Source organism: Hyperoodon ampullatus (genome assembly GCF_949752795.1).
Source record: "Hyperoodon ampullatus genome assembly, chromosome: X".
Classification (NCBI taxonomy): domain Eukaryota; kingdom Metazoa; phylum Chordata; class Mammalia; order Artiodactyla; family Ziphiidae; genus Hyperoodon; species Hyperoodon ampullatus.
Genome location: NC_136913.1, coordinates 737,431 through 763,225, shown reverse-complemented (window position 1 = coordinate 763,225; position 25,795 = coordinate 737,431).

Here is a 25,795-nt window from a genome sequence, read left to right as displayed (position 1 = left end):
GCATGTTCCTTAAAATGTAAACTTATGTTTGTGGCACTGAAGTCTATGAGGATATTGAACCAGTAACACATAATGTGTTTAGAAAGGTGACAGTGTGAGAATTATGCAGTTGGATGAGCGTGGATGAAACATAGGTGGGGTACCCTAAGAAGGTGAGGTACCCTATGCAGGCGGGGTGTCTTATATAGTTGGGGTATCCTATGTAGTTGGGGTACCCTATCTACTAGAGGTGTCCTATCTAGTTGGGATGTCCTACATAGTTGGGGTATCCTATATATTTGGGGTACCGTATGGTATTGAGGTAACCTGTATATTTGGGGGCATCTTATGCAGGTACAGTATCCTATATAGTTGGGGTGTCCTATATAGTTGGGGTACCCTATGTAGTTGGAGTATCCTATACATTTGGGGGACCCTATGGTATTGAGGTAACCTATATATTTGGGGTGCATTACAAAGGTGAGGTACCCTATGTAGTTGAGGTAACCTGTATATTTAGGTTACTTTATACAGGTGGAGTCACCTATGTAATAATCCATACCCCAAATACCACGAGCATGCTGTAAGCTTCACAGAAATCTAAATGGAAATCCTATTTAATCAACAGGGGAAATTTTTAAAATATGGGGCAAAGTTATGATCCCAACCAGGATATATAAAAATAATCCTTAAATTATAAACTGTCTTATACTGGGAGATATTGGAAAAGGACTATTTTCATTGTGTTTTGGAGTGTTTTATTATACATCTAAAAGTCAGTGTCATGCACCGATGCTCTTTTTGCATGAAGTAAAATTTTCCCTAAACTTGTAAACCGAGGGCTCACGGTCATCTTTGAATGAGGCAGTAGAGGGATGTCAAGGTATGAAATGCCAGGGAGGAGCAGGAAAGAGGCAGACCCCAAAGGGCCACCTCCTCTCCACCACCTTCTCCACACCCCACAGACACACCCACACTGGGAGTCTGACTCATGAATGATGAAACACCCCCTGAAATCCCACTGTGGAACCAGTCACCCCAAGACACAGCCAAGAAGCTCAGGCTCTAGAAACATTTGTGCAAACCCCCTCCTGTCCCAGAAGTAGGTTTGCTTGCACATGTGGCCCTTATCCATGGTACCTGCCCATACCTACCTGCTACTGCCACCAAGTCCCACCTTTGCTGAGTAAGAGAGGGAGGGTCTCAAGAGGAACATTTGAAGGGACATTCCCGTGAGGTCATCTGTGCCCTCTGCTGGTGGACAGAGCCTCAGCTTAGTTTAAGCTAACGATGCCCTTGAAATCACCCAAGGCCAGGTGTGGAGGTGACCTTTGGGTCATCTGCCTCCACCTTGCACCTTACAGGTGAAGGTCTCTGTCCCTGAATGGGTCACAGTCACCTGGTGAGTCAGCAACAATCTCAAGATGAGAAATCAGGTCAAAACCGTGCTCTGGTCTCACTGGAGACCCTTCTCTTTGCTGGTACCAGGTATACTTCTGTGTTTCTGTGACAGGGGCTGAGCCTGCTCCCTCCAAGAACAGGGAAAAGAGTTAGCTCAAGAGACAGCAAGACAGTTTTCCCTTTGAAACTCATGCGGACGACGGTGTCCTGCCACAAACCCTGCTTGGAATAGAGGTACCTCTTTCCGAATTGAGCTATTTGGAGTTACATGCAAGCCCACTGCCCTTGCCTCTTCTGCACGTACAGAGCACAGAAAACGTTCAAACTGAGTGAAAACAGAAATTGAAGGAGATGACGGAGTCCGTTGTGCCACAACAGACATATGCATGTCTGAAAATCACTGCACTGTGCAAAATCTCCCCGTAACCACAGACATGATGGGGGAAAACGGGATTAGGGTCATTTAGAAAAAGATAGGAATCTAGGGAAAATGGTAGCATGCTTTTCTACATGCTAAAGGAATAAGAAATGCTTACATATTCCAATGCCCATGGCACTTGATCTGAAAAAGGACTCCGAGTTTGCTTGTGGAATTGGGCATTGGAAGGGTTGCAGCCGTGGGTTATCGTGAGAACGTGGAAAGAGGGCTGTCTGGCTTCAGAGGGAAAGCTGAAACCCCAGATGTGGACGGGTGGGGCACCTTCTTAATATCTCCATGAATGGAGGGCGCTGGGAGATGTCCGAGGCGTGGGCATCCCTGTACGTGTTGTATGTGCATTCTTCTAAAGACTCGTTTCTACCGTGTGCAGTTTTCTGCATTCACCTAGTTTTTCTCTAGGATGAGATTTTGCATAAACAAATGCAAAACTCCCATTGTGTCCAACTTGTTTTTTTTAAAAATAGAGATCAGTTGCTTTGGAACAGATGCACATCTTCAAAACAAATTTTAGAGAGAATGGCAGCATGTGGTTTCATGTAGAGACCTCTTTTAGAAAATATTAACCAAACTCCAAATAAGTCCATGCCCAATGTCTCAGTGAGTAAAGGATGTGGCTGGAAAAAGCAGCTTGGAGGGGTTCCTTCAAGTTCTACGAACGTCTGCTTGGAATGTGGGTCCCTAGGGGGAGCCCACCTCCTCCGGGGCTGTGAAGCCCCACCTGGAACATGGGTCCCTCCTCAGAGTTCACCCCGCCCCCCGACATCAGACTCATATACGCAAGTTCACACACACCTGCTCACACATGCAGTACCTATGACAAGGTATTAACATCCACAGCAGCTGCGTGCTACTCTTCTCTCCCTTGACTTTCCAAAATTAAACCCAAAACAGTAAATCATGTGCATCTCAGAATTCATCTCTTGATACCATTTTTATTGACAATGCTGACGATTCTTCCAATTTATCTGGGAGGAAAACATCTACAAATGCAAATGTTAGGTGATGCTGAACACTACATGAAAAGGAAGTGACAGTTGCTATTTTAATTTAATTCAAAATGTTTCCAGGCTATTTTTAACTAATCAAGTCCAAATTGTAGCAGTGCCAAGAGCATGCATTGTTTAAGGAACAAAAGTGAAAACAGAATCTCCTATGGTCTCAAGGAATCCTAACATTTATACTGTGTGTTAAAAAGTTCATTAAGGTTACACTGGAATTATTTTGGTATCGTTTCAATTCTGTGGGGACAATACCTGAACAACAACAACCCCCAAAAAATTATGGAAAAAGAAAAGCCTGCATGTGCAAATTGCTTATTTCTGGTAGACAATTTAAGAAAAATGTAGTCTCTGGAATCTTTTTTATTAGATAGCTCTCATTTCCCACATCTTCAAAGAATGATAAAAATGTTCTTCTATTCAACCATGCCTGCATTTTATTTTTAACGGAAGTGCTGGCATTTTGTAGGGAAAAGAATGTTCATCCATCCTTTTATTGGCCCGTGGAGGAAAAAAAAATCAGTAAGCCTATAAGGAAAGATTTAATTCACATTGTTGACGTATCATGTACATGCATTTGGTACACGAGGAAATAATGCAAGAATTGATGGGTCCCCACAGACACTCATTATGCGGACGGCCAGCCAGGCCACGCACAGCAGAGCTAAGGACAGGATCCCAGCACCACAGCGGAAATATTTCATATACTAGAGTTCATTTTCATATGGCTTCATTTTCACTCGACATATTTTTGAGGGACTGATGAGGAAAAACATATATGCACACGTCAATAAAATATATTTTCGGTCGGGTTTACGGAGGAAGTTGGTAAATAGATTCGACGATCTCGTGGCTGGTTTTGTCTCAATTAAAATGGCGTGTTGGAAAACTGCTCTATATATTCTACCTCTTCATTAGAAGAAGTCAAACTAAAAAGAGAGAAAGAGAGAGGGAGAGAGAGACAGAGAGTGGGAGAGAGAGGCTCTCTACAAAATGCATTGCGTTGTGTGGAGAGAGATTTGCCTTAAAAACTAAATAAAAGAGAAAGGTCCACCTTACCCTGGTCGGAAAAAAAATAGGGGCACTGCAACACCGCCGACTGGGGTGCTCCGTGAAGCTTGCATATAATAACACGTACAAATAAACACAGCTGCTTCCCTGGAAGTCCATGGCATGTAAATATGCCGGCATCTCTCTTGTTACAGAAATGGGGATAGGTCAGGAAACAGCTCCGCTCTTAGGACCCACCTTCCCAAGGCCGGCTGGGAGGGGGCTGAACCCACCTCATAGAAACATAATTCTAGAAACATCGCACCTCCTAGAAACATCATTGGGGGTCACTCACTGTTATAAGATGCACCCTGGGATATTAACACGGAGGTGTGAACGTATTCTTGCCCACACGATTGCTGCCATTTAGTTTTTTAAAGAGAAGAATTAAGTAGTGATTTCAATCCAACAACACTTAGGTTATCGAATGGGGCCTTCGAGTTCAACAAGTTGTTAAATCATAAGCCACAGAGTCGGAATTTTTTCACCTGAATCCTGTCAAATAAATTAATTCATTTCAGGATGAGAAAGTCCACGAAGCAAGGAAGGGAAAATGTGAGCCTGCTGTGGTTGAATCCCATTAGGACCTGACAGAGTCTGGCCTAACCATCTCATCAAGATCCTAGGAACATGTAGTAAAGTAAGGATCATTAGACAGCAACTGTCTGAAAACTCAAGCATGACGGAGTAATTGTTAATGATTTCATGTCAGGTTGGGAAGAAGTGGCGGAGAACGCTTGGGTGACCTCTGATTCAGACTCACTGTTCTGCTGTAGTTTCATTAACAGTGGGAAGAGACGCAGGATCTGATACTGAAGATGAAGGATATGAAAGCAGGAAGGATCATAAATGCCTTGAAAAGTGGCGTTAAAATACAGTGAAGCTTGAGCAGGAAAATGGTGGCTGGCACAGAAATGATATTCAGAAGGGACCACGATGAGCTGGTCAGCAGCCGTGGGCTGTCAGGGGGCATGTGACTGTCCCCTTGGGGGGAGGTGGTTGCCTTTGTGAGCTGAGGGCAAACAACGCCAGCTACACCGGATTGGGCATCTCCGAGGGCAAACACCTGGCGACCCCAAGCAAAGGGTAGCAAGCAAGCCCAGCACCATATTTACAAATGAGGACCTTTACAGGCAAAGCTTTCCAGAGGAGATAGGAGACATACAGTCAAAGTGATATGTTTCTACAGAGAAATAAAAACACCCCCTGCTGCTGACTCTTCTGTCCTGGTGACGTTGCTCTCCCTTCATTGTTCATGCAAAGCAGAGTTGCCACCTCCCTGCACCCCAAGACACACCTCTTGGGGAAGCCAAGAGGAAGAAGATGGTTTCTCTTGACCCAGCCAATGGAGCTGGAAAAAGCCAATGGCCACCTTCCTGTAGGACCTGCATCTCTGTCTCAAGCTTCAGAAGGTCTTGTGGACATGGAAGGCAAGAGGGCCACTGTTTGGGGGATGCTGGAGAGATTTCCCTAGGTTCGTTTCCAATGAATCTTGTGGTAATTCCAAATATGGCCTTACTGATGGGGATTCTGTAAAGGACACCCACAGGAAGTTGCCTGCTGACAAGTGGTTAAGCAGCAGAAGTCCACTGAGAAGTAATTGTTATGCAAACTGGGAAGATTTTTATTAAAAAAAAAACCCAGCAGGGCCCAGATTGCACACCCATCACGTGCACAATCCCAATCCCACCCTGATTAGTTCAATGTTCCTCTTTTAGCTGCAAAGTGAGGTTAGATGGACGCTGCTGCCTTTCCCGTAGGGCCTCTGTGGGTGCCCCTCTGGGCCCCATGTCCATCTTTACATCATTCATTTTGCCTGCATGGCTCCATATCATGATGCTGGTCTCCCCCCAGGGGATGTTGGGCTCTACATGAGGAAGAGGAAGATGTTTCTTTTATTTCTCAGTGAGCAAAGGATGGATGGATGGATGGGTGGATGGGTGGTTGGATGGGTGGGTGGGTGAATGGGTTGATGAGTGGATGGATGGGTGCATGGATGATGGATGGATGAGTGGATGGATGGGTGTATGGAAGATGGATGGATGAGTGGGTGAATGGATGGATGGATGGGTGGATGGATGGTTGGATGGGTGGGTGGGTGAATGGGTGGATGAGTGGATGGATGGATGCATGGATGATGCATGGATGATGGATGGGTGGGTGGGTGGAGAGAGGTTAGAGACACAGAGGGAGGCTGTAAAGAGAACCTCCTCCCCAACTCAGCAGCCACGAGAGGGCTCTGAGACAGCTCCCTTTGGAAACCATGTGGCTCTCCAGGAAAAGAGGCAAAATTTGCATCCAGAAGCCCCTTAAGCAAGGGAGTCAAGTGCTTGGTCTCTGGACACACCCCACTGTCCATCACGCGAAACCCACCTCCAATCATTTACACTTTTGTAAATGTTAAGCTCATTGAAAAAGTTGCTGTTTAAAGGGTTAGATCCAGCACGGTGTAATTTAGGCTAATTTGTGTGTGCTCTCTGGGCTCATAAACCTACTCATAGGATCACCACACTGAACCACAAATGAGACATCAAATTAGCCCTAATTGGATTGTATTCAATTTGACTTTTTAAAGTCCTTGAAGCTCTGGGCACTGAAGTTTCAATATGACAGAAAAAGGATAAAAGCAAGAATTGATTTTATTCTCCCTCCTCCGTTTCTGAGGGGTTTATAATTTCCTCTTAATTTGTGATGGACAGATATAATTGTCCTAATTTGGGAATGTTTTCCTGGTCCCATTTTCCTCTTTCTGAATGCCATAGCAACTTTATATCACGTCAGGGATAACTCTCAACACATGGGTCAATCAACTCTTTGGGGGTATTTCAAAGATTTCCTGGAGCACTAATTTTCCAGAAGAAATTTAATCCCAACAATACTGTCCCTTTAATTTCTGCTTCTAAGAGGGGTCTTCACCGTGGTATTTATCATGAGTTGCTAGAAACTGGCAGACATTATTTTTCTGAGATTTTCTTGGGGAACTAACGACGATTTTATTCATAACATAGAATTAAATTTTGCGCAATATTCAGTTATGGGTTATTCTTTTTTAAAATGTTCTTAAGTTTCTGAAAACTTGTAGAATTATTATATTTTCAAAAGTAGTTTTGGAGTTTTAATATATCTAATAACATCAGATCAATACTGTCACTGCCACACAGTGTATTAGAAAAAGGAGAAAATACCCACATCACGAGAGTAAAGTGAATTTACTTGTGTGTCATCCCCCAGAGCTTGTCTATAATTGGTCATAAGGCTTTCAGGGAGACAAAATTAATGTGTTAGATTTTAATGCCTGCAACTTTCTTCAATGTGGTAGAATACAAAAAAAAAAAAAAAAAAAAAAAAAACTATTTTAAAGCAACTATTTTTGGACACGTGTAGAAACGTCCCTACATGCAAACTTTTCATGCCAACGTTTTTTAATAAAGGGATACTCTGTTTTATGGGAACTGTGCCTTGTTTCAGCTTTATTATGAGCAAATGGTTCTTATTTAGAACATTATATGCAAAGATGTGGATTGTTTTTTCAATACTAAATATGCCTGAGAGGTGAGTGAGGTTTGGGTTTCCTTTTTCTGAAGATGTATCCAAGTTCTAATTTACAAAGTTTTTATAAGCTGGAATTACCATGTATAATTTCTGGGACAATTAAAATTCTTGGCAGGGGTGCACAGGTCTAAAAGAGACGTTGACAATGAACCCAGTGCGATTGGGTAGGTTCTCAAGATTCACCTCCCTCTGCATTTTTTGAGACAAATTTCAGCCGTCTTCAACTGAATTCTTGGTGTTCCCTTCTTACCTGTTTCTCTTTTCCAAGCATCTCCGCAAAGGCTCACAGTGTGTGCGCTAGCACCCCGGGATCCCTCCTAGGTGGTTTTCCCATCCTCACACCCTTCATCACATCATCAGCTCCATCTCTCTACCTCCAAAGCAGACCTCAGGTGGACACCTCCGTTCCACCCACTTCCACCTGGCACATCCCAGTCTTGGCTGCGATCTTCCCCGGCGGGGGCTGACCTCACTTCCACAATAATCCCTGTGCACCTTTGGTTCTTCCTGAACATCTGTACACCCTGGTGCCAATGTTATTTCCTAAATATATTCTGGACCGTGTAACCTCTTCCTCACTTGGCCCTTTAATGGATTCCAGCTAGACTTAGTCAACAAGGCGTATTTCTCACAATCTCTACCGCTGAGCCTCCAGAGCAAAATGCATTTCAGTGTTGACTCCAGGGAGGGAATTCTCTGTCCTCCTCCAATTAGGAGATTCACTGAGAAACAAACAAACAAACAAACAAACAAAACAAGACAGGTGGGAAGGTGAGACTATTCCCAGCTCATTTTGGATGGAGTCTATGTCAAGGTCTTGTTCTTGGTTGCAGCTGAAGCATCTCATTATGCACTTGTTTTGAAAAATGCAGCACTGTTCAGTTAATCCCCACCGACGTTATGTGCAGGCTGAACACTTTACCATGACCACAAGGCACACACTTTCTGGGACCAGTCATCCTCATGCACATCGCTGCGCCATCCACAGAGGGATAAAAACCAGATAGTTTTATTCTTGTCATTAACTGACTTGAGAATAAATAGTTACACCTTTAAACTTGCACAATACACCTCAGTAAAATCAGGTAAAATCAGTTTGATATATTAAAGTTCCATGTAAGATTATGTTTTGAAAAAAAACCCACAGATAAAAAACTAAAAAGGTTTAAGGCTCACTGATCTAAAGAAAATAGTGTCTTTTACTGTAATAATAATGATGATAATAATATTATTTTTATAAAGTATGATTTTACCTATGATCTCTTTTGTTATATTAACCCAATAAAATACATAGGGTTGGAATAATAATTCCTATTTCAGTGATGAGAAAATTAAAGCTCAAAAAGTTGAAATTTTAAAAAAAGAGGGGTATAAAAAGTGTTATATTTATGTACTGTTGTGCTTCATAACTATAAAAAGAAGTGAAACTGAATTTACGAGTACTGACACGGATCAGTCTAGAAAAACATGAGTGGGAAAAATCCGATGTCCAAGGGGTTTATACACCAAGTGGATACAACATGTACCATTCTTGTGAATTTGTAAAAATTAATAGACTTTATTTTTTTGAGCAGCTTTGGGTTTGCAGAAACACAGGGCAGAAAGTACAGGGCTCCCATGCCACCTCCCACCCCAGTTTCCAGTATTATTAACATCTTGCACTGATGTGGTACATTTGTTATAACTAACCAATGAGGCAATATTAATAAATTATTAACTAAAATCCACAGTTTGCATGAGGGTTCACTCCTGGTGTTGTACATTCTATGGGTTTGGACAAATGGATGATGATATGTATCCACCATTATAGCATCATACAGAGTAGTTTCACTGCCCTAAACATCCTCTGTGCCCCACCCATTCATCCCTCCCTCCCCCTCTTAAACCCCTGACAACCACTGACCCTTTTACTGTCTCCATAGTTTTGCCTTTTCCAGAGTGTCATAGAGCTGGAATCATACAGTGTGTAACCTTTTCAGATGAGCTTCTATCTTATTCATGTGAATTTTTAAACACACCCAAAGCAATACTGCATGTTGCTTACTGATACACACAAAAAGCATTAAAATTATAAAAATGAAGGTAGAGGAAGAACACCCTAACTGAGGAGAGAGGTCACATCTGGGAGGGTGGGCGTCTGTGGTGACATGGAGATTTGCAGAGGGGACTTCCGCCGAACTTCTGTTTCTTAAAAGAGAGAGGGATCTAAATCTATCGTCCAGTCTGAAGAGAGAGTCTGTAAGTCTCTGTTTTACCTCTCTCTGTGCCTATCAGTCTATTTGAAATGTTACACATCTGAGAAGTATATCTTGGGGTCTGGTCCCAGATTAAGGTAGAGCACAGAATGCTGGGCTCAGAGCCAGAAGACCTGAATGCCCGACTTTGGGTAAGTCACTGCATTTTTTCCTCATCTTTCAGAGAGAAATTAAATCAGCTCATCCTCTGAGACTCCTTCCAAGGATAGAAGGCCGAGATATTTGAAATCACCCTTTGTAGTGCCCCTTGATTTGGAAGGAGAAAATGGCAGATGGGCTGGGACTGAGTATTTTCTCTGAGAAGCCTCATAGCCTTGGAGAGCTAGGGGTGTGGATGATACCAGGGCACCCTGTCTCATTTCTAAGGTGATGAGACTTCAGCTCAGTTCCTAGGTGACTACAAGAGCTGGGCTGTGATTGGAGCTATGAGTTAGGAGTGGCTGAACGCCACAAAGGGCTTTTCTTCTTAGGAGTGGCATCATTCTGAGTCTGGGATAATCGGCTGGTCTATGTCCTGGTGCGTCCTGATTTGCAGATGCAGAAACACAGATTGTGCTCATCCCTCTGAAGGATGTGAAGATATCTGGGGGTCTGGCTGGTGGACGGGAGACCCAGCGTACCTGTCTCCTCCTTCTCTCTTGGACAGAGCACAAACCTGGTTCCCCGACAGAGAGACAGGAGCTGCAGAGGAATAACACAAAACAGAGGCAAAAGAAAGCCAACAGCCTCATGACAAACCCCAAGCAGGGCTGTCCTTGGGGGAGACGCTCTTGTCGCTGCAGCCATCGTGCGAGGAGGAAAGTAGCGACTGTATTTCATAAATTCCTTATTTGCAATTACATCCATCTTTTCACACAACCTTGTTGAGGGAAATATCCTGCCCTGCTGTCTTCAATTCTTCCTGTAATCTCTTATGTGGGCGAGACTGTCTCACAAATGTCTCTATGCCAGTTTAATATAAAAATTGGGGGCATCCTTTATACACCATCCCAAGACACCAAGCCTCCGAATCGCTACTTTAAATGCATATCTGGCAACACATCCAATGACAGAGATTTTTAAAACCTGGGTTTTTCAGACAGAACTTTCTAGAGCATAGACTACTATTGGGAATACAATATTTTAAGGGCACTTTTGTCCCTCTAATGATTAAGAATTCTCCTTCCACTATGTGCCCTGTAAAGGTTTGCTCTGATCGCCCGAATCTTTACAGGGAGACCTGGACATCCCACTGGTGAGTAGAAAGGTGATCTTTGAATTCACTCATCTCTCGGATTCTTACGGGTGAACATGGACGTCCCACTTTTGGGTAGAGCGATGGTCTTTCAATTCACTGTCATGCTGTCCTTATTTCAATCGTATCTGCCCAAATCAAAACTTCACTTTCGATCGCACCACTGTTTGATTTTTCCATCCATGGTGACTTTTCCCTCAGCTCCCAGTTCAGAGTTCTCTCCCGTGTGCGCCCTCCTGGTGGGCGTGGTTCTAACTTCCCTGTGGACCTCCTTCTCATCCTCAACTTTTTATCTGCAGACGTTGAATACAACCAGCCGGGGCTGCCCGGAAGCATCTGCTTCTGGATCCCACACCCATCCCAAACCCCCCTTGTATCCATCTGTGGGTTGGATGCCTCCCCTTGGGTGAAGAGTGAAGTCAACACATCACTTTTTGCCCAGACTTGGAGTTTTCCATGTTTCCTGCTCTGGGGAGGTGTGCCACCCTCTATGGGGGCATGAGGTGAAATCATTGAGGTCCTTCTAGAATCCTCCATCTGGCACCTTCCCTGTATGTCCAGTGGTCATGAGTATGGTCTCTGTAGAGTGTCCACTATCCAGTTAAGATTACAACCTGCAAAGGCAGAACCTCACACACCAGCTTTCACCCTGTCCTCCGTGCAAGCTGGGCTTCTAAGGTAACCTTCAGGACCCAGAGCCCCCAAAAGCCACAGACTGAGAGAGCTTGGGACCCCTTTCCCTCCTCCAGATTCTTCTGCCTCAAAAAGAAGGCTCTATTTTGTTCTTAAATTGCTGCACAGAGTAAAGAATGTCTCACAAATCCTGAGTCTGGAGAGGAAACTAGTCAGGCTAACAGTAATTGAGAAGTTACAGAGGAAGTTCTAATTGTACTCAGATGTTTTGTAATTATTAAAATCTTGCAACGGAGCGTGTGTAATCATTTTGTGATGTTTGGGGCACTCCAACGTCACTGTCATAAAAATAGCTCTATTTGTACGGGAAAGGCCTAATGAAGTGAAAAAAAAAATGTTTGCTTGGATGTGTTCTTCATTAACCATGCTTCTGACAGCCATTCAGACCTAGTTCATAACACGAGGCACTGTCCAGAAGTCTCTTAGCGGCTTCCTGTAGATGAAGTGGAAATGCATTTGAAAAGAAAAGAGCTCTTGCCCATCAGCTTTGGGACGTCAGCCCCCAGGTGACAGCCTCCACCTGGGAAATGTTGCGATGTTGTCCTGCGGGGGGCTTCATCCTTATCCACCTGAATCTGAACCTAAAGTTAGCCATCTTGGGCTGCATTAACAAAAATGCACAGTCAGAGTGGCTCAAACATCAGAAATTTATTTCCCAGTTTCTGGAGAAATAAATTTCTCCAGAAATTTATTCCAGTTCTGGAGACTGGAAGTCTGAGATCACAATGTGGGCAGATTAGTTCCTGGCGAGGCTCTCTTCCTGTCTTGCAGGCGGCCACCTTCTCTCTCTGTCCCCCATGCCCTCTCTCCTATGCATGGGTGCAGAAACACAAAGACATCTCTCTCTCTCTTCCTCTTCTTCTAAGGCCTCCAATCTTACCAGATAACGACCTCGTCCTGATGAGGTGATTTAATCTCCATCGCCTCCTAAAAGCCCTACTTCCACATTAACTCACACTGGGGTTAAGGGCGACACCATATGAATTTTGGGGGGACACAATTCATCCATAGCCCTATATGGTAGAGAGCTCACAGAAAATCTTTGGATGACAAAGCCTTTCCCCTAAGTCTTGGTCTTGGGAACACCATCTAGCCTTATGTTGAGATCCAGTCTGGATTGGCCATAGCTAGTGTAATTGTCAGCTATTGCCACAAGAACACTGTGTAAAGAATCACCCTGAAACTCAGTGACCAAAGGCAACATTTTTTCCTCAGAGATCAGTGGGTCAGTTGTAGTACAGTTGGGCTTGGTGGCACTGTGAACCCTGGGCTTCAGAAGCCAAGCTCCAGGTAGCAGGATGGCCCAGGTCTTCACCATGTATCTCTTAAGGTCCTGGCACCAGCATGCACCCTGGGCATGTGTCCTGCTGCTTACATATCCTTCTGGGGCCCAGGAGGAAGGGACAGTAGCTACCCCGGGGCAGGACCTTCTGATGGAGATGCAGATGCACAAGGGGGCAAACCCAACCATACAAATATATATATATATATATTTTTTTTTTTTTATTTTTTGCTTTATCACAAATTTAATCAGTTATATGTATACATATGTTCCCATATCCCCTCCCTTTTGCGTCTCCCTCCCACCCTCCCTATCCCACCCCTCCAGGCGGTCACAAAGCACCGAGCTGATCTCCCTGTGCTATGCGGCTGCTTCCCACTAGCTATCTACCTTACGTTTGGTAGTGTATATATGTCCATGCCGCTCTTTCACTTTGTCACAGCTTACCCTTCCCCCTCCCCATATCCTCAAGTCCATTCTCTAGTAGGTCTGTGTCTTTATTCCTGTCTTACCCCTATGTTCTTCATGACCTTTTTTTTTCTTAAATTCCATATATATGTGTCAGCATACAGTATTTGTCTTTCTCTTTCTGACTTACTTCACTCTGTATGACAGACTCTAGGTCCATCCACCTCATTACAAATAGTTCAATTTCATTTCTTTTTATGGCTGAGTAATATTCCATTGTATGTATGTGCCACATCTTCTTTACCCATTCATCCAATGATGGACACTTAGGTTGTTTCCATCTCCGGGCTATTGTAAATAGGGCTGCTATGAACATTTTGGTACATGTCTCTTTTTGAATTATGGTTTTCTCAGGGTATATGCCCAGTAGTGGGATTGCAGGGTCATATGGTAGTTCTATTTGTAGTTTTTTAAGGAACCTCCATACCGTTCTCCATAGTGGCTGTACCAATTCACATTCCCACCAGCAGTGCAAGAGTGTTCGCTTTTTTCCACACCCTCTCCAGCATTTATTGTTTCTAGATTTTTTGATGATGGCCATTCTGACTGGTGTGAGATGATATCTCATTGTAGTTTTGATTTGCATTTCTCTAATTAGTAAAGATGTTGAGCATCCTTTCATGTGTTTGTTGGCAGTCTGTATATCTTCTGTGGAGAAATGTCTATTTAGGTCTTCTGCCCATTTTTGGATTGGGTTGTTTGTTTTTTTGTTATTGAGCTGCATGAGCTGCTTATAAATTTTGGAGATTAATCCTTTGTCAGTTGCTTCATTTGCAAATATTTTCTCCCATTCTGAGGGTTGTCTTTTGGTCTTGTTTATGGTTTCCTTTGCTGTGCAAAAGCTTTTAAGTTTCATTAGGTCCCATGTGTTTATTTTTGTCTTTATTTCCATTTCTCTAGGAGGTGGGTCAAAAAGGATCTTGCTGTGATTTATGTCATAGAGTGTTCTGCCTATGTTGTCCTCTAAGAGTTTGATAGTGTCTGGCCTTACATTTAGGTCTTTAATCCATTTTGAGCTTATTTTTGTGTATGGTGTTAGGGAGTGATCGAATCTCATACTTTTACATGTCCCTGTCCAGTTTTCCCAACACCACTTATTGAAGAGACTGTCCTTTCTCCACTGTACATTCCTGCCTCCTTTATCAAAGATAAGGTGACCATATGTCCGTGGGTTTATCTCTGGGCTTTCTATCCTGTTCCATTGATCTATCTTTCTGTTTCTGTGCCAGTACCATACTGTCTTGATTACTGCAGCTTTGTAGTATAGTCTGAAGTCAGGGAGCCTGATTCCTCCAGCTCCATTTTTCGTTCTCAAGATTGCTTTGGCTATTCGGGGTCTTTTGTGTTTCCATACAAATTGTGAAATTTTTTGTTCTAGTTCTGTGAAAAATGCCAGTGGTATTTTGATAGGGATTGCATTGAATCTGTAGATTGCTTTGGGTAGTAGAGTCATTTTCACAATGTTGATTCTTCCAATCCAAGAACATGGTACATCTCTCCATCTATTTGTATCATCTTTAATTTCTTTCATCAGTGTCTTATAATTTTCTGCATACAGGTCTTTTGTCTCCTTAGGTAGGTTTATTCCTAGATATTTTATTCTTTTTGTTGCAATGGTAAATGGGAGTGTTTCCTTGATTTCACTTTCAGATTTTTCATCATTAGTATATAGGAATGCCAGAGATTTCTGTGCATTAATTTTGTATCCTGCAACTTTACCAAATTCATTGATTAGCTCTAGTAGTTTTCTGGTAGCATCTTTAGGATTCTCTATGTATAGTATCATGTCATCTGCAAACAGTGACAGCTTTACTTCTTCTTTTCCAATTTGGATTCCTTTTATTTGCTTTTCTTCTCTGATTGCTGTGGCTAAAACTTCCAAAACTATGTTGAATAAGAGTGGTGAGAGTGGGCAACCTTGTCTTGTTCCTGATCTTAGTGGAAATGGTTTCAGTTTTTCACCATTGAGGACGATGCTGGCTGTGGGTTTGTCATATATGGCCTTTATTATGTTGAGGAAAGTTCCCTCTATGCCTACTTTCTGCAGGGTTTTTATCATGAATGGGTGTTGAATTCATACAAATATATTTTAACCTTGTGTTTGTGTTACCTCCACTGACATCCATGGGCCACATAAGTCACATTGCCAAGTGCATTATCCCATGATAGGGGTGAACGTGTGTATCACTGTAATGGGTTGATTGGTATCCTCACTCCCCCCCAAAAAGATGTTCATGTCTGAAACCCTCGAACCAGTGACGGGACCTTATCTGCAAAAGGGTCTTTGCAGATGTGATGAAGTGAAGGGTCTGAGATGAGGTCCTCCTGGAGGAGGGAGGCCCTAAATCCAATGACAGGATCCTTCTAAGAGACAGAAGAGGAGAGACCCAGACACAGAGGAGAAGCCCTGGGAAGACAGAGGCAGAGACGGGAGGGACACAGCCCCAAGCCCAGGGATGCCTGGAGCCCCCAGAGGCTGGAAGAGGCAGGAAGGACCCTCCCCAGGAGCCTCTGGAGGGACCGCGGCCCTGGGACACCTTGATCTCAGACATCTGGTCTCCAGGATGGGGGAGGATGCATTTGTAATGCTTTAAGCCCCCAGTCTGTGGTCATTTGTTACAGCCGCCCTAGGAAACTCATACAACCACTAATCCAGTATCTTGAAGAATTTAGACCAATATGGCAAACCTTGCCACCAGCAACAGTATTAGCCCTTATTTCTGCAGAAAGAATTTCTTCAGGCTGTTGTAACACAGGAGACGGTGGTGGCCATGAAGACAGGGTTAGGGTCCGTGTTTACAACCATGACCTTCGCCTGTTCTCACCACGGGGAGGATCTCCAGCATTACCTATTGGGGCCTGATTTTACTTCAATAAAAGTTAGCCTCATCTGAAGTCATCCAAGAAAAATCTCCCCCTGGTAACCATGACCCCCACCCGTGCCGAACCAAGGCACAATGTGGCCGCCTGGAATTATTTTCTGTGAATTTGTCTTGTGTATAAGATAGATACATTTTGATTACAATATTATTACTTTCCGTCCAGTATATTTTCTATTTTTCGTCTTACGGCTTGTCACATAACTGCAATAACCACTCTCGCGCCATGGCACGCTCCCGGTAAATGGCATTGGAGATTGATTAAATGCCTCGGCTGAGTTTCACTATTTAATCAAGCCCTACAGTCATTTATTACATTTTATCTTTCAACCGATAAGAGCTGATCTTAAATACATTGATTCACGGCTCAGCAATGAGCGCTCATCAATGTTTCAAATGTATGGTTTACATATTTCAGAAAATAGATCTGTTCAGGGAGCCGTGAAAAATCCCCACTGCAGGAAGAAGACGATGTGGAATGCGACACGAAATTAAGCCAGCATCCCTCCTTACCAGCAAAGCACATATTGCTTTATATGGAGCCATAAATATTAAGAATCTGGAGGTGAATTAGAAAAATAAGTACTGAGCTGAGTAAAAGATTGATGACAGCAGGAGGTGGAGTATAGAGAAGCCTTTCAGTAACCACTCCCCCACCCCAAATCAGATAGGGTTTTAGTCACCACTTGAGATGGGAAATCTTTCAGGCCAGGTAGGGGGCAGGAGGAATGCTTTACAGAATTTGTGGCCAACACTTCATTGCATCCATGAAGTTGTGGACTTGAGAGGAAATAAACTTAACTGAGCCATCCTTGGGGTAATACCAACCAAGTACACCATACCCATTGAGCGGGGCTTTTGTATTTCATGGAAAGTCAATATGACGGATTTGTGATGACCCTCTGGGTATCCAAGAGACTCAGCACAACTCAACACTGTGATGTTCAACCCTAGACATGAATGTATCATCCAAAGCTTTCAAAGACGTCCATTCTTTTTATCAGGTCTCCGTCACAATTGTATCCCTCACCTCTTATTGTGTCTCCTAAGGTGCTGAACCACATCCAAACACTATTGAGCAGGAGTTTACGATGTGTCGATGAGAGAACTTGCATATTTTGAAGAAGACACCATGGATGGAGCAGTTGCTGCCAAAAGAAACTGGGGTAAATGCATGAACTGGGATCTCATTTACCAAAAGCCGACGACTCCCAGTGCAATGTTAGTCTTGACATCTGAGCATCACAATGGGGTGCTATGAATGTGTTGTGGGTGGTGAAGATGTTGGTTTTCTCTGTCCTTGGAGCTGGAGCACCTGTGGTGAGCTGCCCTTTCTATACCAGTATTTTCTACAGAGAGAATCAAGTCTCTGGGCACTGCTGCATGTGAAATGTTGACAAGGGAATGCTGTAGGTCAGAACATTCCAGGAGAGTTTGTAGAAAAGGTTAATGGTGTGTGGCTACCAGCACGTGAAAAGTAATTTAGATCTAGATAGATAGATAGATAGATGATAAATAAATAGATTAGATAGATAGATAGAGTGAAAGATAGACAGACAGATAGATAGATAGATAGATTAGATAGATAGAAAGATAGACAAATGATGATAGATGATAGATGGATAGATAGATATAGATGATAGACTATATTTAGATAGATGGGTGGATAGATGGATGGATAGATAGATATAGATAGACAGATACATAAATAGATGATAAATGATAGATAAATAGATAGAAAGATAGATGATAGATACATAGATAAGATAATTAGATAGATAGATAGGTGATAGATACACGATAGATAGATAGGTGATAAGTGGATGGATAGATAGATTGATAGATGATAGATAAATAGGTAGATAGATAGATGATAGATAAAAATAGACCCCACAAGATAAGCCACCAAGGTGAGCAGAGGTGGTGGCCGAGGGTGAGGGGAAATTCTGGAACAGTGTGTAGAGCAGGAAGACAATGATTTCTAGACCACCTATAGCTCCTCTTCCCTTTCCTCATTGTTTCCCCAGAAGAGACCAGCTAAATCCTAGAGAATTTTATCCAGGTGGCATCAACTTTTTCCATGACTCAACTGGATCCCAGGGAAGGGTGGCCTGGAGTGGGCACTGAGGTGGGTCCCTCTATAGCCACCCTTCAGGGTCCAGCCACTCATTCTCCCACTGGCTGGGCATATTGGCAGCCCCTGGCTCACAGGTCAGCTCCTCCCCCAGAAATTGCCCTCAGCTGAAGAAAGCTGCCTCACCAAAGCTCATTCCTCTCCCCGGGCACAACCTGGGGTCCTAATGAGTGGTTCCAGCCACAGAGCTCCTGGTGGGATTGGGTGGGGTTTCGGTCATGGTTGAATCACAAGCTACATCCTCCATCTATCCAACCCTGCTTCCTTCACCCGGTTAGAATATTATTCCCAATCCATCTCTCACAACAACCATCCTGTATCTTAACCTCCACCTCAGAGTCAGCTTCTCCAGAAACTCAACTTAATGTCCCAAGTGGGTGCCTGGTCCTTGGCTGACCATTAGTTAGGGATCTGTTCTCCCCTCTTGAAAGGTAAACTTAGAATCTCATCACCTTTCTAAGAACAGGCAGGATTTTCCCCCTCAGTAGTGAGAGGCACAAATATTTTCTTTGAAGACCTCCCCCCATCCCTAATTTCTACAACCAATCCCATTCTTAGGGTCAACCTGAATGGAGCCGGGTAGAGCAAAGAGTCAATTGCAGCCAGATTTTGAAGGTTTCTCATGCAAAATTTAATCATTGCAAAGCTCACCCTGGCAACAATCGCCTTGACACTGGGACATGGTTCAAAAATAAAATTCAAATGTGAACTCACAGAATGCTAATCGGTTCTACAACCTCCCCCCCAAAAAAATGTTCACACAAGTCCTCTGAGACCTTGAAATGTCTGCATTTCTTATGGCTCTAAATTCATTCCACTGTCATCTTTTATTCAAACCATGTTGCAATAGTTCTATTTTTGCAGCACCCCCCAACCCCCACCCTTTACACCATGTGAACAGTTCATCCATCCACTTGGGGTCAAATGCTTGCACACAACTTGGTGAACACATGCTCACAAAGCAAAAAGGCCCTGTGAACAATATCAGAAAAGAAACAAAGAGGCAGTGGAATGTTGTGAAGACACACTTTTCTCCCCACATAAACCTTGGGCCATCCCCGCTTAAGATGTTTGGCATGAAGGGAGTCTTAAAAGTGTATATGAAGATTGTAAGACTTGGGGGCAGTGAGAAAATAACCAGATACCTTGTGAGTCCTTATCAATGAGCCAATAAGAGATAAACAAGGGTAAAGGATAGACAACCAGCACAGCAGAATGTAAACCCAAAGACAGCCTCAGCTAGGTCAAACCATTCTCCATTTGGCTTTAGTTGGGTCCAATGAGTTGGGAGATTCAGGGGTGTCGTGGGGAGGGGACCCAGACCTGAAGCCATCCAGCTAATTTAACAAAGGTGACCCATCTGTCTAGCTGTCCAGAATGTAGACTCCAAGCTGTCTGATTTCATTTGTTCCAAGATGATGGTTGTCATCATCTTGTGCAGACATGGAGTGTCATATTGGAAATCTCTGCTTGAGAAGAGAGATTGTAAATGGTGACCTCAGGGAAAGACTTCATCATAGGAGCATAAAAAAGAGAAATAAGGGGTCTCCTGGTAAAGTCTGAAGTCAAGTTATATTGGGTCAGAGTACAGATGATGGAGATGTCCCCTTGGTCAATAGAGTAGTCCTTGGCCCTTGGGGACTTCTCAGTAACCTAATGAATGGTTTGACACAGTTGGAGAAAGGGTGTTAAGACCCAAAATGTAGACCCCATTCAACCATCCTCCACGGTACAGTGTACCCTGGTCATCAAAGGATCAGTCAGTGGTCCATGCAAGAGATAGATGGTCAACTTTGAAGGTTGCTGCCTCCATGGACCAAGTCCCATCACCTGCTCTTCTGGGGCCGGGCAACATCATCTTCTCGTGCAGCTGGCTCGTGGGGAACACATGCCTCAGAAGCTGACGTGAAAGCTCTATTTGTGTGGGAGGAGGGTCCTCTCTTAACACATGAGTCAGCGTAGATTCTGGTTCTGCCTTGGGCTCCCTGGGAGCTTTCTTGGGACCTTCAAGTCTGAACTATGTGGAGACACTAAGTACATTGAGTTTCTAACTTGGGAAAATTAAGGTCAGAGTCAGGATTGAGTTAGCCCCACAAGGTGAACCCCTGTGTAAGTGGCAGCTGGCTGTCTGCACATCACAACCCCTCTTTGTATGGGTTTCCTCGTGACCATTGTCTCATCTACGGCATTTAACCGACATAAATAACTTCAATCATGGCATGTTGAGGAGCGCCTCACTGATGGTGTTTTTAGTCCTTAGTCTACAGATGAGGCAACTGGAGTTCAGATGCCCTGCTTCTGCAAACCAGCATTGTGACCTTGAGCAAGTAAGAAAGTCCCTGAGCCTTGGTTTCCTATGCTGTATGGGGGAAAGACTATTGGGGTAAATGAGGTAGGCTATAATTTTTTTAAAGAAAGGAAAATAAGTGTTGGTGAAGATGTAGAGAAATTGGAACGCTTATATGCTGCTGGTAGGAATATAAAATGGTGCAGCTGCTGTGGCAAAGAGTATGGAGGTTTCCCCAAAAGGAGAGCTTCGAATTACCTTATGATCCAGCAATTCTATTCTTAGGTATATGGCCCCAAAGAATGGAAAACAGGGCTTCCCTGGTGGCGCGGTGGTTGGGAGTCTGCCTGCCGATGCAGGGGACATGGGTTCGTGCCCCGGTCTGGGAAGATCCCACGTGCCGCGGAGCGGCTGGGCCAGTGAGCCATGGCCGCTGAGCTTGCACGTCCGGAGCCTGTGCTCCACAACGGGAGAGGCCACAGCAGTGAGAGGCCCGCGTACCGCAAAAAAAAAAAAAAAAAAAAAAAAATGGAAAACACGTGCTCAACAAAAACTTGTACATGAATATCTATAGCAGCACTGTTCACCACAGCTGAAAAGTGGAAACTACTCAAGTTTTTGTGACTGCATGGAGGGAGAAACAGCATGGGGTCCATCCACACAGTGGAATATGACTCAGCCACAAAAAGGAGTGAAGCTCTGACACAGGCTACAACGTGGACGGACCTTGAACACACGAGGCTTGGTGAGAGAAGCCAGACACAAAAACTGACACAGTGTGTGATTCCATTGTTAGGAAATGTCCAGAACAGGCAAATCCACAGACAGAAAGTGGGTGCCAGGGGCTGGGGGAGGGGGATGGGGTGTGACTTTTAATGGGGACGGGGTCTCCTTTGGGGGATGAAAATGTTCTGAAACTTGATAGAGGTGGCGGTTGCACAATATTGTGAATGTGATTAATGCCACTGACTTGTCCACTTGAAAGTGATGAATTTTATGTTACGTGAACTTCACTTGAATAAAACGGGGAAAATGGGTATTCAGTGTAGGGCCATTCCTGGTGTCAAACACATAGAGGCACCTTCTGTTGTTGGGTTGGGTTGGATGGGAGGGGGGTGATGACAGTGACCGTGGTGCTGACAGGTATTCGAGGTCAGACGTGTGAGCCAAGACCATAGTCATCCAGCTCTGATTTCCCCAGTGCTGAGTTGGAGCTCTTTGGGGAGACCTGGTTTTTAAATAGCGGAAAAGCAAATCCACCTCCCTCATGTCCTCACCCTGTGTTGTAGGAACTTTGCTTTGGAGGTCACTCAATTTTCCGCCTCACGCCAAGGATTTAGCCAACGGGGGTCTTCGTCCCTCTACAGTTGTGTATGTTTGGAGAAGATTTCAATAAAAATGGGCACTGTTTTTACCCATGTCTCAGTGCAGAGGTGAGATGTGGAAATTCCTCGTGGATATGCTGAAGGTTTTCTTCAACTCCAAAGTGATGGATGGACAGGGTCTCTGCCAACACGTGTTGATGTGAGAATTTATATATAGGCTGACACATCAAGATGAAAACCTGGAGAATAACTTCACTAGACCTACAGTCTTGGGCAATGCAAACATCCCAGGCATGCAACCACACCAATTGCAGAGAGCTCCATAATCAGAAGTCCCCACGCTCAGTTTAATGCTCTGAAGTCAGGTCTGTTGACTGGAAATTCTTAATAATTTTTTTGAACAAGAGCATCATATGTTCACTTTGCGGTGGGCTCTGTTTCTGACCTTGAGTATAAAGTTTTTGATAAACGTAGAGCAAACGCAGTAGTTTAGTATTGAGCATAGACATATCTGAGATACGAATCTCTTTTTCCTTGGGGGCGGATTTCTCTTTATTTCTACCAATTTCTCTTCTACCTGAAGGCTGAAATATATATATATTTTGGCTGTGCCACGCAGCGTGTGGGATCTTCGTTTCCCGACCAGGTATTGAACCCGGGCCCTCGGCAGTGAAGGTGCTGAGTCCTAACCGTTGCACTGCCAGGGAATTCCCTGATATGTGAATCTTGATTAGTTGTCGGTACTGAATGTTTCCTTGTCATCGGAGAAAGCAGTATGTGCTTAAAGTGAAATGTCTCTACTAACTAGAATTTTGGTCAGTCATACAGAATTTGGAAATGGAAATCAGAAATAAGAAGTGTGTCCCTTCTAAACCTTCATTGATCCCATTTGCTGCTAATGATAACTTGAAATAGTAAATCAAATTCACTTCCCAGGACATGAACTAGTTGGAACGTATGAAATACCAAGCAACTAATATTCCCTATGTAGATATACATTTAATCTACAGTTGCACATAATTTTAAAGCTTTAAAAGGCAATGAATATGAAACACAGAGATGTAGAAAATCTGGATGATTTTAGTTTAGAAACATTAGGTCTTTTGGAAAATGGAATGTTTACCCTGACCCAGCAACCCTTGTTGGCCAGTAATTTGCGCACTGAAATAACCCTGCTCTTGACTCCTCTGAAATTGCTGCCCTGATCCTAGAAATACCCAAGGAATTAGATAGAACCCTTCCACACCCAAAATAAACAACACGAAAATGGAGGTGAGTACCTACATGGAAATTTAGGAGCTGGGGCATCTAAACGGGGCAAGCTGGGAAAACATCCAAAAGTTCAGACGCTTTCCTAATGTTATTCAGACTTTGCAAACTCACACCCTCTCTGTTGTTTTAATGTTTAGACTTTCATTTCCTCTCTGCTACTTTATTTCAACAGTGCACACTATGCAAGCAATCACACCACGAAGGGTAGTTATTGGATTTTATTGTTGAGAACCAGAGCACATAAAACACAGACGTGTCTGAAGTTGCAGGGAGACGAATATTGTAATGCTACGTTCAAATTTCATTTGGGATCAGAAGGGGGAGGGGAGTACATGATGGAAAGCGGGATAAAAGCAGTAATTTTATGAAACTGAGGAGTCAATAGATCCTGTTGGAAATAGATGTACAAGTATGACATTTAAAGCTGTAAACACACCTCTCACAGATTCAAGATACATTTTTAAAACTCTTTTTATTTTATTTATTTTTATTTTTTTAGCTGTTGGCTGAGATAAGTCAAAAGACTTATCTCCTAATCTCCTCCTTTATTTCTTCTTCTTCTTTTTTTTAAAAAATTGATTAATTAATTTATTTTTCTCTACGTTGGGGCTGCATGTGGGCTTTCTCTAGTTGTGGCGAGCAGGGGTTACTTTTCGCTGTGGTGCACAGGCTTCTCATTGCGGTGGCTTCTGTTGTGGAGCACGGGTTCTAGGCATGCGGGCTTCAGTAGTTGTGGCACGTAGGCTCAGTAGTTGTGACTTGCAAGCTCTAGAGCGCAGGCTCAGTAGTTGTGGTGCACTGGCTTAGATGCTCCGCGGCATGTGGGATCTTCCCCGACCAGGGCTTCAACCCGTGTCCCCTGCACTGGCAGACGGATTCTTAACCACTGCACCACCAGGGAAGTCCCAGAATTATGATATTAACTGAAAAAACAAATTATAGGTGAGCAGGGAAGGTGAGGAAAATAGCCAAAAGTGTTTAATTTTGTGTCGTTCACAGCCGAGAATCAAGAGTCTCATCTTAAAGTTGGAAAATCAGATGGATGGATCAATACTGTGCAGGCAGCAGAATAGCTGGAATTAAGCAGGTGAGGATGGAAAGGTTATGAACTCCTGCATGTGACTCCACGCCCAGTGCTCCCAGAGCTGTGTCGGCAGCTGGGATGTTCATCAGAACAGATTTGATCTCTTTAGAGATGTCCACCTTCTTCCCAAACCACTGGCTCCCAGGGCAGATGCATCACCTGGCACAGAGCACCGCTGGCCACCTGCCCTCCAGGTGCTGGGTGGGCGGTAGGTCTTCAACCACTGAGGGGTGACTGACATGAGAGGCCTGCTTTGGGGTCACATGGACGCATGCAGTACACCCTCCAAGAAGTGGCTTCTCACCTGTAGAATACTAGTATTAACACTAAATACTAAACCAATACTAACACAAAACTGATTATTAATACTACATGCTAAACTAGTACTAAACTAACACTAAACAAAATACTAGTACCAGACTAATGCTCAACTAATTACTGGTACTAAATAAATACTGGACTGACACTAAACTAAATGCTAATACTAAACTAATTACTAGCAGTATATACTAAACTAAATACTTTTACTAGACTAATACTAAATTAAGTACTGATAATAAACAAAAGATTAATACTAAACTAAAAACTAACACTACACCAATTACTAATAGTAAATACTGAACTAATACTGAACAAAGACAAAACAAATGCTGCATGGTAATACTAAACAAACACCAGACTGATACTAAACTAAATGCTAATACTAAACTAATTAGCAATACTAAACTAATACTAATATTCAACTAATACAAAACTAATATTAAAATACTAATACTAAAAAAACAGCAGGCTAATACTACAGTGAATGCGAATCGAATACTAAATAGTAGACTAATACTAATATTAAAGTAAAGCAAAACTTATACCAAACTAAATACTAGTATTAAACTAATTAATAATACTAAATACTGAACTAATACCAAACTCAGTACTCATACCATACTAACACAAAACTAGTCACTAATACTAAATACTAAACTAATACAAAATGAATACAAAACTAAACACTAATACTAAACAAATACCAGACTAATACTAAAGTAAAAACCAATATGAAACTAATTAATACTAAATAGTGAACCAATACTAAACAAAGTACTAATACTAGACTAATATATGACTAATTACTGATACTGAATACTGAACCAATACAAAACTAATACTAAAGTAAATGCTAATACTAAACAATCAGCAATACTAAATACTAAACTAATATTAAACTAATACAAAACTAATACTAAACTAAATACTAAACTAGTTAATAATACTAAATACAAAACTAATACTCAACAAACACAAACTAAATACTAATATTAACTTACTTACTAATAGTCAGCACTAAACTAATACCAAGCTAACACTAAATATTAATACTAGAGCAATACTAAACTAATTAACAACACTATTAAACTGCACTAATACTGAACTAATACCAAGCTAATACTAAACTAAGTCCTAATATT